This window comes from Vigna unguiculata, chromosome 4, assembly GCF_004118075.2.
Source record: "Vigna unguiculata cultivar IT97K-499-35 chromosome 4, ASM411807v1, whole genome shotgun sequence".
Lineage (NCBI taxonomy): Eukaryota > Viridiplantae > Streptophyta > Magnoliopsida > Fabales > Fabaceae > Vigna > Vigna unguiculata.
Genome location: NC_040282.1, coordinates 15,252,180 through 15,265,152, shown reverse-complemented (window position 1 = coordinate 15,265,152; position 12,973 = coordinate 15,252,180).

Here is a 12,973-nt window from a genome sequence, read left to right as displayed (position 1 = left end):
ATAAGCATATTTTGGATTTTAATTTTTATTAATTAATTATTTCCAGATCCGTATGTATGATAGTAGGTAAAAGTTTTTAAAAAGGGTTAAGTATGTTTTTAATCCCTAGATTTTGGCCCAAAATTGGAATTCGTCCCTGGTCGAAACTTTGATAAATTTTGGTCCCTAAAATTTAAAAATTAATGAATATAGTCTTTTTAACCCAATTTTGTTAACTTTTTTTAGGTTTCGAACGCATTTCTCAGTAAATATTGGAGTTGTTTACGCCGTTTAACACATTCTCGACTCAATATTCACTAAGAAAGGCGTTCGAAACCTAAAAAAGAGTTAACAAAATTGGGTTAAAAGGACTATATTCATTCATTTTTAAAGTTTAGGGACCAAAATTTATCAAAGTTTCGACCAGGGACGAATTTCAATTTTGGGTCAAAGTTCAGGGATTAAAAACATACTTAACCCTTTTAAAAATTATCTACCACTCTTATATTGTTACATATGGATAATATCCTTCGTAAAATTTCCCGCTCTCACGCGCCAAAATTACATACGGATTTTACATACAAAAAATCGAGACGAAATTTATTTAGCATTACATACGGAAAAATCCGTATGTAAAAAGATTTTTCAGATCCGTATGTAACAACTAACTTACGTACGGATCCATATCCGTATGTAATTATCTGTAGGTAATTCACATTTTTCTTGTAGTGTTTTCCAACTTGTGGGAATAATGTACTTACATTAGATGGAACAATATGAGGTTCATCATTAAAATGACACAATCGATTAAATATAGTCTCAATTCCATCTAAATATCTATAACAAAAAGTTAAAGCCTCTTCATCCATGTATCCTTCAACTATTGACCCTTTTGTTTGTGCCTTATTACGAAGATAAGACTTTAACTTTCCTAGATACCTCTCAATGGGATACATCCATCGATATTGGACGAGTCCTCCAAGCTTGGCATCTTCTACAAAATGCACAATTAAATGAATCATGACTGTAAAGAAAGAAAGAGGAAATAACGTGAGGACAACTCTACTTTGTAGTTGGTCAAGTTCATCCATTCTTAAAACTTTATTGCACAATTGTCTAAAAAACATACACAAATCAATCAATATAGAGCATACTTCTTTAGGAAGTGTATTTCTCCAAAGGTAGAAGTTGTTCCATCAAAACATGTGAGTCATGACTTTTTAATCCACCAAGCTTACGTTATTTGACATCAATGCATCTACTAATGTTACTAGAGTAACCATCTGGAACAGTAATGTTCTTCAAAGTTTTAAGATAGATATCTTTATTTCCATTTGTTAATGTATATATAGCAGGGAGATATCTACCATTCTCATCAAGTGATGAGTCATATTTTCCCTAATTCCATTACCTTTTGTGCCAATATTAATGCTTCTTTAGTGCTTAATTGTCTTTTGTTAGAGAATTTTTCTCAATTGGGCTTCATTGGGCCATTATTCCAAATTTTGAGTAATTTAAATTAATTGGTCTAATTTTTATTTCTAATTACTTTTAGGTATTTTATGGAGCAAATTTTGGGGCTTGGACATTAATCTTAAGATGAAGAGAGAGTTGTCACATTATTGCCACGTCTACGCCATGTCAATGAGCCTGTCCACGTCACTAGGCCAGCATTTTTAGTCCATAGTGGCAGTTTTGTTATTCTACTGACCATAATGGTATTTTTTGTAAATAGGTGGGTTTGTGGTGATGTGACTACGAAAATTTATGTTTCCTTAGAGTAGCAACCACTTTCTTCTTCCCCATTCTCCATTTTCATGTCCTTGAGCTTTGGTTGGTGACCCATGGAGGTGCCTTTTTCGTTGTTCACATTTTAGCACTCATTTTTAATGTTTTTAAATGTGGGTTTTATGTTTTTAGCTCATTTGCTAGCTTTGGGCATTTCTTTTTGTTGATTGTGTTAACTTGGAACAACATCCATGTATGGAGTTTTTGGTTGTTATATCACAATAGCCATTTTCGTTCCATTAAAGTTTTATAATTCTCATTTGCTATTGCATTTGTGTTTCAATAAGACCCAAGTTAGGGTTTGATGTTTTGTTTTGGTCATTTCCATTTTGAAGTGTTTAATTGCTCCATTTTCATGGCTTGCTAAATTCGTGTATTTACTCCTTGATGAAAAATGCAATGAAGATTTGAGGTTCTGCTTGTTTTGTGAATTATGTCATCTTTTTATCTTGAATTCGTGGAGTGTATATGGTTCATCTATTTATGCTTAATTTACATATTAAATGCATATGTTTGGGTTGATTTATCTCCATGCTTAATGTATGTAGCTTGGCTGTCATGAATTCATGGATGTATGCATTGCTTAATTGCATAATGAATTTGGATTGTAACTTTCACTTAATGGGTTATTGTCTAGTGGATTGAGAGTAGGCAGAGGTGTTAATTTGGTGGCCTATGATAAGTGGAATTGTATTTGAATCAAGGAAGTGAGTAAGTTTTAATCACTGTTACTTTTCATTTAATCTATTGTAAGCATTTGAATAAGCCAACCACCCCCCCCCTTTTGTGTTGAATTGCAATTTGGAAAGCTTTGAATGAAATGTTTGGTCATTGGGAGACAACCTTTGGTTAACTCTTGAGTATTACATTTAACTATTTTATTTGGTCGGGTATGACCTCAATCATCAGGCCAAAGATCAGGTCTAATACCCCAAAGTTATTAATCCTTTTGTGCTTTTAGATTGTTTTTACATTTGTTTGAACTATCATTCAACAAGGTAAACACCACATTATCATATATATTCTTTAGAAGTTCAAAAAACATTCTAACAGGTATCTAACATCAAATTGCACAAAAATGCATTAAAGCACAACAAATAATGAATTACTTGCTTTTCTTGAGTTTTTAAAGTGATTTAAAATTAGTGAGATGAAGGAAAGAGAATGAGACAATTGTTTTTATACTAGTTCACTCAATCATAGAGTTACATCCAGTTTACTAGGTTTCCACTATATTCAAAAGTTTTACAAATCACACACCAAGATTACACTTTTGAATAAAGAAAAACACAAGATGTTTGACTCACACAAAAATATAGCCTAACACCCTGCAACAATCTCACTCATAGACTTGAAATCACATCAGGTAAACAACCAAAGGCACAATAACTACAAAACCTGATGGTGGCTCTCCCTAGCCAACCATACATGAATTCTTCAAGTTAATCCCAAGCCAAAGTGCTCCAAGATCAACCAAGATCTTCAATCTTCACCTTGCAATTGTGTAATGCATAGAGAGAGAGAGAGTTTTCCATAAATGAATGACAAGTTTTTGCGCTCAAAAACTCAGAATCGTACCTTTGCTCTTGAAAACGCAACTTATATAGTTTGGTTTAAGTGAAATCATAGTTGAATTTTTCATACAATCGGTTGATTTCACTTGACTTAAGTGAAATTAGTCAATTGAAAAATAATTCAATTGATTGAATACATTCATACAAGAAACTATATACAACAAGCATTTTAACCTATTAAAATCCTTTTTAACAGATTAAAAAGGACACACTAAGACTAACAAGACATCTAAGCTATGTCATATAGCCTACCAACATGATATAACATCTAATCATTACATTTAACACATCAATTATAGATTTAATACAATTGTAACATAATCTTCAAGTGGATCTTTGATGAGTCATTATTTTCCTTCATTCCACTAGTCCTTGTGTACCCATTTGACAGTTGTTTAGTGCTTAATTGTTCATGTTTAGTGTGTTTTCATCTGTTGGGCTTTATTGGGCCAATGTTTCGAATATGGGTTAATTTCTTATTATTTGGCCTAATTTTTGTTTTTAATTATTTTTAGGTATTTGGGGTGAAGCAATTTTGGAGCTTGGACATTAATATTTAGTTGAAGAGACTTTCCACATCATTGCCACATCATTTCCACGTCAGCAAAGTCAATGGGTCAACATTTGAGGCCCAGAGTGGCATTTTTGTAAATCTGAGTGGTAGAGTGGCAGAGTGGCAGTTTTGTAAATATGAGTGACAGGGGTGATATGACCACGAAATTAGGTCTGCATGGAGGAGGGCAGCCGCTACTTCATCTTCTCCATTCTCTCCAACTCCATTTTTTCGTGCTCCAAGCTTCCATGGATGTCCCCCCTGCGGTTTCTCACGTTTTTGGGTCATTTTTACCGTTTTTATGCACATTTGACAGCACCCATTGAGGGTTTTGCGTTTTGATTTCGTTTCTACATTGGGTAGCTCGTTTTGTGATTTCATTAACTTGGAACAATACCCATTCATGGGGTTTTCGCATTTATATATGATAACACCGTTTTGCATTTCATTTAAGCTTTGAAATCTCTCTTTTTGCTCTTAAATTGCGTTTTCAGATTTCATAAGTTAGGGTTCTTTGTTCTGCTTTTGTGATTCCAATTTTGAAGTGTTTAATTGCTCATTTCCATGTCTAGCTAAATTCGTGTATTGACTCCTTGATGAAAAAATGCAATGAAGCTTTGAGGTTGTGCCTGTTTTGTGAAATCTGCCATGTTTTTGTTCTGAATTCGTGGGATGCATGTGGTGAATCTGTTAATGCTTAATTTACAGAGTAATTGCATACGTTTTGGTTAAGATACGTTCATGCTTAATGTATGTAGCTTGGTTGTCACGAATTTAAAGATGTGTGCATTGCTTAATTGCAGAATGAAGCTAGATTGTAATTTTCGCTTAGTGAATTATTATGTAGTGGATTGAGATAAGGCAGAGTTGGTGTTAATTTGGTGGCCTATGATAAGTGAAATTGTGTTTGAATCAAGGATGTCAATACGATTTTAATTATTGTAGCATTTAATTTAATCTGTTGATTAGCATTCTGAATCTGTCTGCCAAACCCCCCCTTTGTGTTATTATTGTGTTCATCTGGAAATTTCCCTTTGAATGAAAATATTGGTCGTTGGGAGATGACTTGGTTCACTTTCATGTACTGCATTTAATATGTTTTAATTTGGTGGGGTATGACCTCTATCAATCTTCATCAACCACATATGATCTTCATGCACATGGTTTTATCAAATCTTTACTTCAAGCTTGCTTGTGCCAACATATAATTCCATCAAATCTCATGTGAGCCAGTCTAAATCTATGTCTTCCATCTAACCAACGACTATGACTCATGAAACAAAATTTACCACCTTTAAGAAGCTTCTTATGAGTTGTGTCAAAATTACATCTAGGACATGCTAACCTAATATGTGTGTTCCATCCAGATAAAGTTCCAAGACTTTGAAAATCACTAATTGTCCACAATACGAATGCATGCATATCAAACACTTCATTTTCATATGACTCAAAAGTTTTGATGCTCGTGTTTCGTAACTCTTTCAACTCTTCTATTAGTGGTTGTAAATATACATCAATATCATTTCCTGGAGCTCGCTTTCCTGGAATGATCATAGAGAGTATAAAGGAAATTTGTTTCATACAATCCAAGGAAGAAGGTTGTACGGTATGAGTACAACTTGCCAAATACTATGACTAGTGCTTAGATTGCCATATGGATTAAACCCATCAGTAGCAAAACCAAGTCTAGCATTTTGAGGGTCTGAGGCAAATTGAGGATGTTTAAGGTCAAATGTCTTTTGTGCCTTAGAATCTCTTAGATGCCTTCATTTGTACTTTTTTAGGCATGTCATTGCATTTGCTCAACTATTTTAGAAGACATAAACATCCTTTGTAAGTGTGGCTTCAAAGGAAAATACCTTAAAACCTTTGTAGGAATCTTTTTTCTTTTATTACTTGTAACACTATCACGTGTACCTTTCTTTTTTGCCTTCCTTCTAGATGTTTTACATTTTTTACAAAAGTCCCTATTTGTGTCTTCTCCTAAGTACAACATGCAATCATTTGGATAAGCATCGATTTTTGTGTAATGAAGGCCAAGCTTGTTAATGATTTTCTTTGCCTCATAGAATGAGTGTGGTATTTTAGCATGTTCAAAAGCATCGATTAACAACTCTGGTATCATGGACATTCCCTTGTTAGTTATTTTGCACATACATTTGATGTTATATAACTTGATCAAGAAAGAAAGTTTAGAATATTTATCACACCCTTCATATAAACTCTTTTGACCATCTTTCATCAACTGAAAAAAATCTCTAATCTCATCATTCATATTATGGCTTGACTCTACACCCATCTAAATAAAGGATCAATCTCTAATGTTGCTAAATATTCATCTATATAAATAAACTGTTAAAAATATTGTTGCTAGCTACCAAGCGTCATATTTATGTTATCTAGAGGGACAAAATCAATTATTAATATCATATTGTTATTAATTTATAGTGAAAGGAGATATTCAAAGCAAACAAAAACACATGTATTTAGTAAATTGTTAAAAAAATGTTACTTACTCGAGCCTTGCCTTCTCCTTCGACAAACTTTCCAAACTAGAGCAGTTCCTTGGTCAACAAAAACTAGCTCAACTTTAGAAACAAGTGTTGCTCTGCAAGGAAAACAAAAGAATATGAATTTGAAGTCAATGGTAGATTCTAATTCTTGTGTGATAAAGCTTGGATGTATAAGGAAATTGATTTCATTACTTGATTTCAGAGTAAAATTGGGGGATTGTAATATGTAAAAGCAAAAAAATGTTAAAAACTTAATAATAAGTGCAAAATTACAATAAAATGAAATGTAAAGTAAAATGCATATTTGATTTAATTGAGAGTACACATAGAAAGTAGTTAATTGTTGGAAAGGAATTTAAACTTTTAGATGCATGAAACCTCATATGCACACAACATACAACATAAACAAAAAGGAATCTAATATGAGTCTTAAATTCAACACCTAAACTTAACATCAGTATACCATAATAAACTGTTGTAACAACTAGAAATATACCCTTGTGCTACTGCTACGTAAGCATAACAATTTTATATTGCAACTCCCAATTTATAACTTTTATATTAGAACTATAACAAGCAAAATAAAAAAATTGTAGGTGCCTAAACTACATTAATTTAATATTGTCCTTGTATCAATTAATCTCTTAAAATAGCCTAAGCCTTTTATGTTGTAATATTGTCCCTGACTCGCTCGCTTTTTCGATGAATAATGAGTAAACAACAAAAGTCTGAATTTTAAAAGCGGAATGTCTTGACTAGATTATGATATATGTGAAGATAAAGTGATGGGATGACCAATTATGTGTGATACTTCATCATTTAGATGCATCATGGCCATCTATTAGTAGTTATTTTCGTCTATAAAGTTAATCATTGAGGAAAAGTTTTATGCCTTCTAATGTGTATCCTAAACAACAATTGTAGTTTGGACTATCACATTGCATAGTAAAAAGAAGGATACTACAAGGAGAATTTACGTTTTCTACACAATTTTAAAAGTGAAATTATGTTATTCTTATTTTCATGCAACACAATTTTAACCACACTTTTGTAACATCCTGACTGGATATTACGGATTTAAATAAAAGAATAAAGAAGTATATAATTACTCGCCATTTAATAATGCATCATTTCCCAAAATCACGGGAAATTTAAATACTTTTATCAATAAAAGCCAATATCCATAGTTTATAAAAGTAAAGAAAAATAGTCTAAAACATCTCATAAGAGTTTACATTTAATTTCAAAATCATAAAATAAATCTACTCCCAAGCTATCCCCGCTTCGACGCTAAGTCTCACCAGAACTACCTGCAACAACATCATCTGCTCACGTATACCGGTACACGATCATCGCCAAACACAAACAGATAGGGCGAGCTTAATAGATAAAGCATATCAAGAATGCATACACATGTACAATACTTTTATATTTATATCATTTAGTCACACCAGAAGAATTTCCTCATTGGATTTCTTATCACATGGCATCAACCATGTTATTTGTGTTCTACATCTTCTAGTGATTACCTCAAGATGACTTGCTGTCATACATATCGGCCACAACCGATAGCGCACGTGCGAGAAACCATTGCTACGAATCACACACTGTAATGCTAGGTGGAGTTCCCAAATACGAACATAGTTCGCAACTCCCAAGACTACCAAACTCGTCAGTCAACTATTGAGGAAGGCAATCTATCTGGACCCATCCTACTGGCCACAACCAGCACAGTCACACCGAAAACACTCGCCAACCCGAGCTCAACTCAAGGGTTCCTCGTGTTCATCTACCATCCTGAGCCACAACTCAAGAGATGTTATTCCGAGCCACAACTCAAGGAATACCACGTGCTTAATCCCCTATCCCGAGCCATAACTCAAGGGATACGTTCCGAGCTCAACTCAAAGAACACCAACAATCCCACCTTTGAAGCATCACCAAAAGTCTTGTAGATCACACCTACAGAACCAGCAACCCAAAGTTGTAGTACCAAAATCGCCTGGCGGGGGACACGTACTGCCAGGCACTGCCAACTTTCAAACCGCCTGGTGGGTGACGCGTACTGCTAGGCGCCAAGCACCTTAGAAATCCCAACGTTGCAGACGTCGCCCAGCGAGACTTCCCTCACCGCTAGGCGCACGCAATTTAGAAACCCTCTGACCTTGCAGACTTCGCCTGGCAGTATTCTCCCTACCGCCAAGCGGCACACGTACAAGTTACTCTCTGTTTCCAAGCTATCGCCTGGCGGTTCACATTCCCACCGCCAAGCGCCATATCAAAAAAGCTACAGACTTACAAATTTTGATTTAAGTTCTGGCTTACCTTTTTTTGACACTCTCTCACAGTTCTTTCAACAAGTCTTAATGCCTTATTTTGTCCACATCAAGAGTGTATACAATACTCTATCCTTACTAGAATTCCCAATCCAAGAGTTTCTAAATTCCAATTGGTTTAATAGTCATCAATATTTTCGCCTCACCTCAACTCCATCATACGTCTTCCCTCAATTACACAATTCTCACTTGTTATAGAACTGGACCACTACCACTCTCAACCCAGTTCCCCATGGTTAGGACTGCCTCAAAACATTAATCTCTTCTAGAGCCAACAAGTTTACTTGTATTCATCCTAGTTATTACTTATATTTATATTAGCTCTTGCATACCATGTCAATAACACCATTGCCATGTATTCTCGATATCATCCACTAGTCACACAATTCCGCATTCCCCCATCCAGAAATGCTTCACCCTACAAAACCTTCCAACCTCTCGAGTTGGTCTTATACCTGCCCAATTATTCCAAACCCCACGAGAATTAACCTTCATTTGGACTAACGTACAAACCCCACTCAATGGTTACCAATTTTCACTAGAATTCACCTCCAATTGAACTCACAACATTTAAACCCTAAACATTTCAACCTTAAACCACATATGCACTGTTCCATCGAATCGAGTCCTCAATCACCATAAACTCAATGAAGTTTAATATCAATTCATCACCTAACAATAGAATCTAGCTCTCCATTCGGTCAGAATCAATCCAGACCCCATAGATTTTCAAAATTGAGCCGAACATGCTCGCACCGCTTGGCGAAAATTCTCCCCTTTGGCTTTCTATCAATTCAGCTCTTATACGTCAATCTCCCACACAATTCCACTTTGAATTCACTCTCCAATCGTTGCAGAACAATGGCAGGCTCAAGAACACTCTCTTTCTCTCTTAAAAAGTCACTTAATGGTGTGTTAATTAGGCTTAATTACCCTAAAAGAAATTAACATTAAGGAGAGATGTAATTGCCATTCAAGCACACTTATGATATTGTTTTCTAGCCCCCTTGGCCACTAGGTCTGCTAGGGTTTTTCTTTAACCTTTCAAATTCAAGCCAAAACTAACAATAGCAAAAATAAAGTTTAATTTGGGTTCTTCAAGGTTTGAACCCAAAACCAAGAACGCAGTCAAAATCTTTTATGCCGCCTGGCGATTTTTGGGCAGAAACCCAGAAACCTCGAAAAACAGCGTGAATACACAGGAATTTCATGCAATTATCTCAAGCAAGGTCCAATACAACATGTGTGAATTTAAAACATAAACAAACAACTCCCCTTACATGGATTCCTCACTCCAAATTCGAGATTGATGTGTATCTAACCCAATTACTCTCTTAAGCTTTGTTTCTCCTCTAACAATGGCTTCACTTCCAATTCTCTCTACAACCAGTACCAATTCACTAAAACTCCTCTGCCCAATGGTTCACACGCAATTCCAAACCTCACTCTGTCTAATTTCTCCCTCTTTCAATCTTAATGCTCTCTTAATTACCCATTTAATTTACTAAAACGAATTTTAGTTAAAAATGTGGCTTAATGGTTATTCATTAACCATTACTTTGTATCATTCAGCCCCCTAGGCTGCCTCCCTTAGCAGCTAGGGTTATTTTGTCTCTTCAATTCCATAAAAAAAATAAAAGTAGGCAAAAATAGAGTTTAGTTTTGTTCTTAGCAAGGTTTGAACCCATAATCCATCAATCACGGGGCAAGTCCTCAACCAATTCAACCAATCATGTTTTGTGATAATTCTTATAATTTTAGAATTACATTATCATAATTCACATTCAAATGTATCAATAAAATAATGCACAATTAAATAACATACAATTGACACACATAGGACTCGAACTCTAGCTCTCTCACACAATCAAGTACTCTCAACCATTTGAGCTAATACTTTTCCATGTCATAACACTCCGCATTAAATGCCTTAAAGGCTCCTCTTACCCGCATTTATTTAATAATTATTTAATTAACTATTTAATTTTCTCGAGTCTTACACTAGGGATGTCAACTTGGTGGGTAGGGTACAGGTAGTAGCTCCCCCATACCCTACCCACTAGATAAATATTCGCCACGTACCCGTACCCATATCCGTCGGGTATCCATTATGTGGGTACCCACCTATTTTTTTAATATCCGCGGGTATCAACGGGTATTTGCGGGTATTTGCAAAAATATTTAAAAAAACAAATATTTAACCATAAATAGTGTTTGGATCAACAAGTCCACTTTCTCCGATTGATTTCTGAAAAACAAACAAATAAAAAATCACTAATATTAATATTATAGCTTATTTTTGAATGAAATATTAAAGAAATTACTAACTTCATCAATGTCTACATCTTGCAACATTGTATAAAGTTTCATGTTGTCCAATTTTAATCTAGAAGAGGCTGAAAACCTAAGTTCATTAAATTTTCCTAACAATCACTTAATTAAAATATCTAAATAAAACTATTAATTTCATTACCTTCCATGTTGGTCCATAACCAGTCTTGGAGACACATCAATGCCTCCACAATATTTGGAAGTAATCTACTTCGATGTGGGGTAAGAATCCGACCACCATTACCGAATGAAGACTCATAATATTTTTTACTAATATATATATATATAAGCGTATTTTTGTGAATTAAAGTTTAGCAGGTACGGGTATCCATGGGTACGGATACCGTGATACCTGTACCCGCCCCGTTAACATACGGGTATCAAAAATACCCGTACCTGCGGGTAGCGGGTATCCACTTTTAATATCAGTTTCCTACCCGTTGTGGATTTTATTCGCGGATACCCGCAGGTACGGATTTTTTGACATCCCTAATAGTCGCTAGGCGACTCATGCATTTTTTGTGTGTTTTCTGGGTTCCTACGAGGAACCGCCTGGCGGTGAAGCCCTATACCGACAGGCGACACAAGCCTGCAACACAATTCTGGGTTTTCCTGATGAACTGTTTGGCGGTGATGAACACCCGCCAGGCGACGCGAGCAATGTGGCTCGATTTTAATGATTTTGGGGTTCTGGGTTGAGTTTGATTGGGGAAAACATTAGTTTTAAACGTTAATTGCAAATTGGATGCATATAGACCTTGAATTACATGAGTTTGGAGGTTGAATTACAGTAGTTTTAAACGTTAATTGCAAAGTGAAAATTCAAACAAAATTGCAAGCTACAACTACAAATGAAAATGTTTTTACTAAGATTGAGAGTGAGAGTGAGATTGAGGAAAATCATAGCCAGGTGAAGTTTGAGGAAAGTGGTTTTAGGTGAGTTTTTAGAACATTGGTATACTATGTTTGTTTTGTCAAACATACGAATGAAGTCATAAAAAGGTTTTTTGAAAACAATTGTAAAAAGGGTTTTGAAAATAAGATGTGGAGGGAAATAAAATTTTCCTAGGGTTCATCGTAAAACCCCTAGTACTTACCAAAGGTTTAAAAAACCTCCACTATGTGTATAAATTACTGGAGGTTTTATAACCTCCATTAAAATTAATCTTTTTTGTAGTGAACGACTAGGGGTATTTTTTATACTCGCATGTTAACGGGGCAGATACGGGTATCATAGTATTTGCACCTGTGGATACCCGTACCCACTATACTCTAATTTAAATTAAAAAAATTAAAAAAACATCATTGAAACATTAACACATTGATTTTGAGTGTGTTATGGTTTTAAAAAATCTTCATTTCTTTGTAAATTGTCATTCAACACTATTTAAATGGGTTATTTACACTTTGTTTGAAATTTATGAATGTTATGCATTGTATTTTTATTTGAATTTTCATTAAAATAAGTTGTTAAATATTAAATTTTTCTTGTATACAAACCCACGTGTACCGTGGATATTAAAAAATATTGGGGTACCCACATAACGAATACCCGCACGGATATGGATACGGGTATAGGGCAGATATTTATTCACCAATTAAGATAATGTTCCATTGACATCCCTACTCACTCCCTCATGCCTTGCACCCTTCTCACTTTCAGTCAATCAATGCCCCCATAACTCTCACGTCTTGCACCTCATTCTTCGTCTTTATCTGCCATATTTATTAGCATTGTTAAGTTAAGCATTTGTTTGATTCATTTTGGTTGATGTTCATAGGGGGTGTTAGGTTGGGGTTGAGGGTTTTTGTGGGTGAGGAATGTATTGAGAGTAAAATCTGGTTAGGGCTAAGGGTAGAACCTAAAATCCAGTTAAATCGTGGAGTGAAGGCATCGAA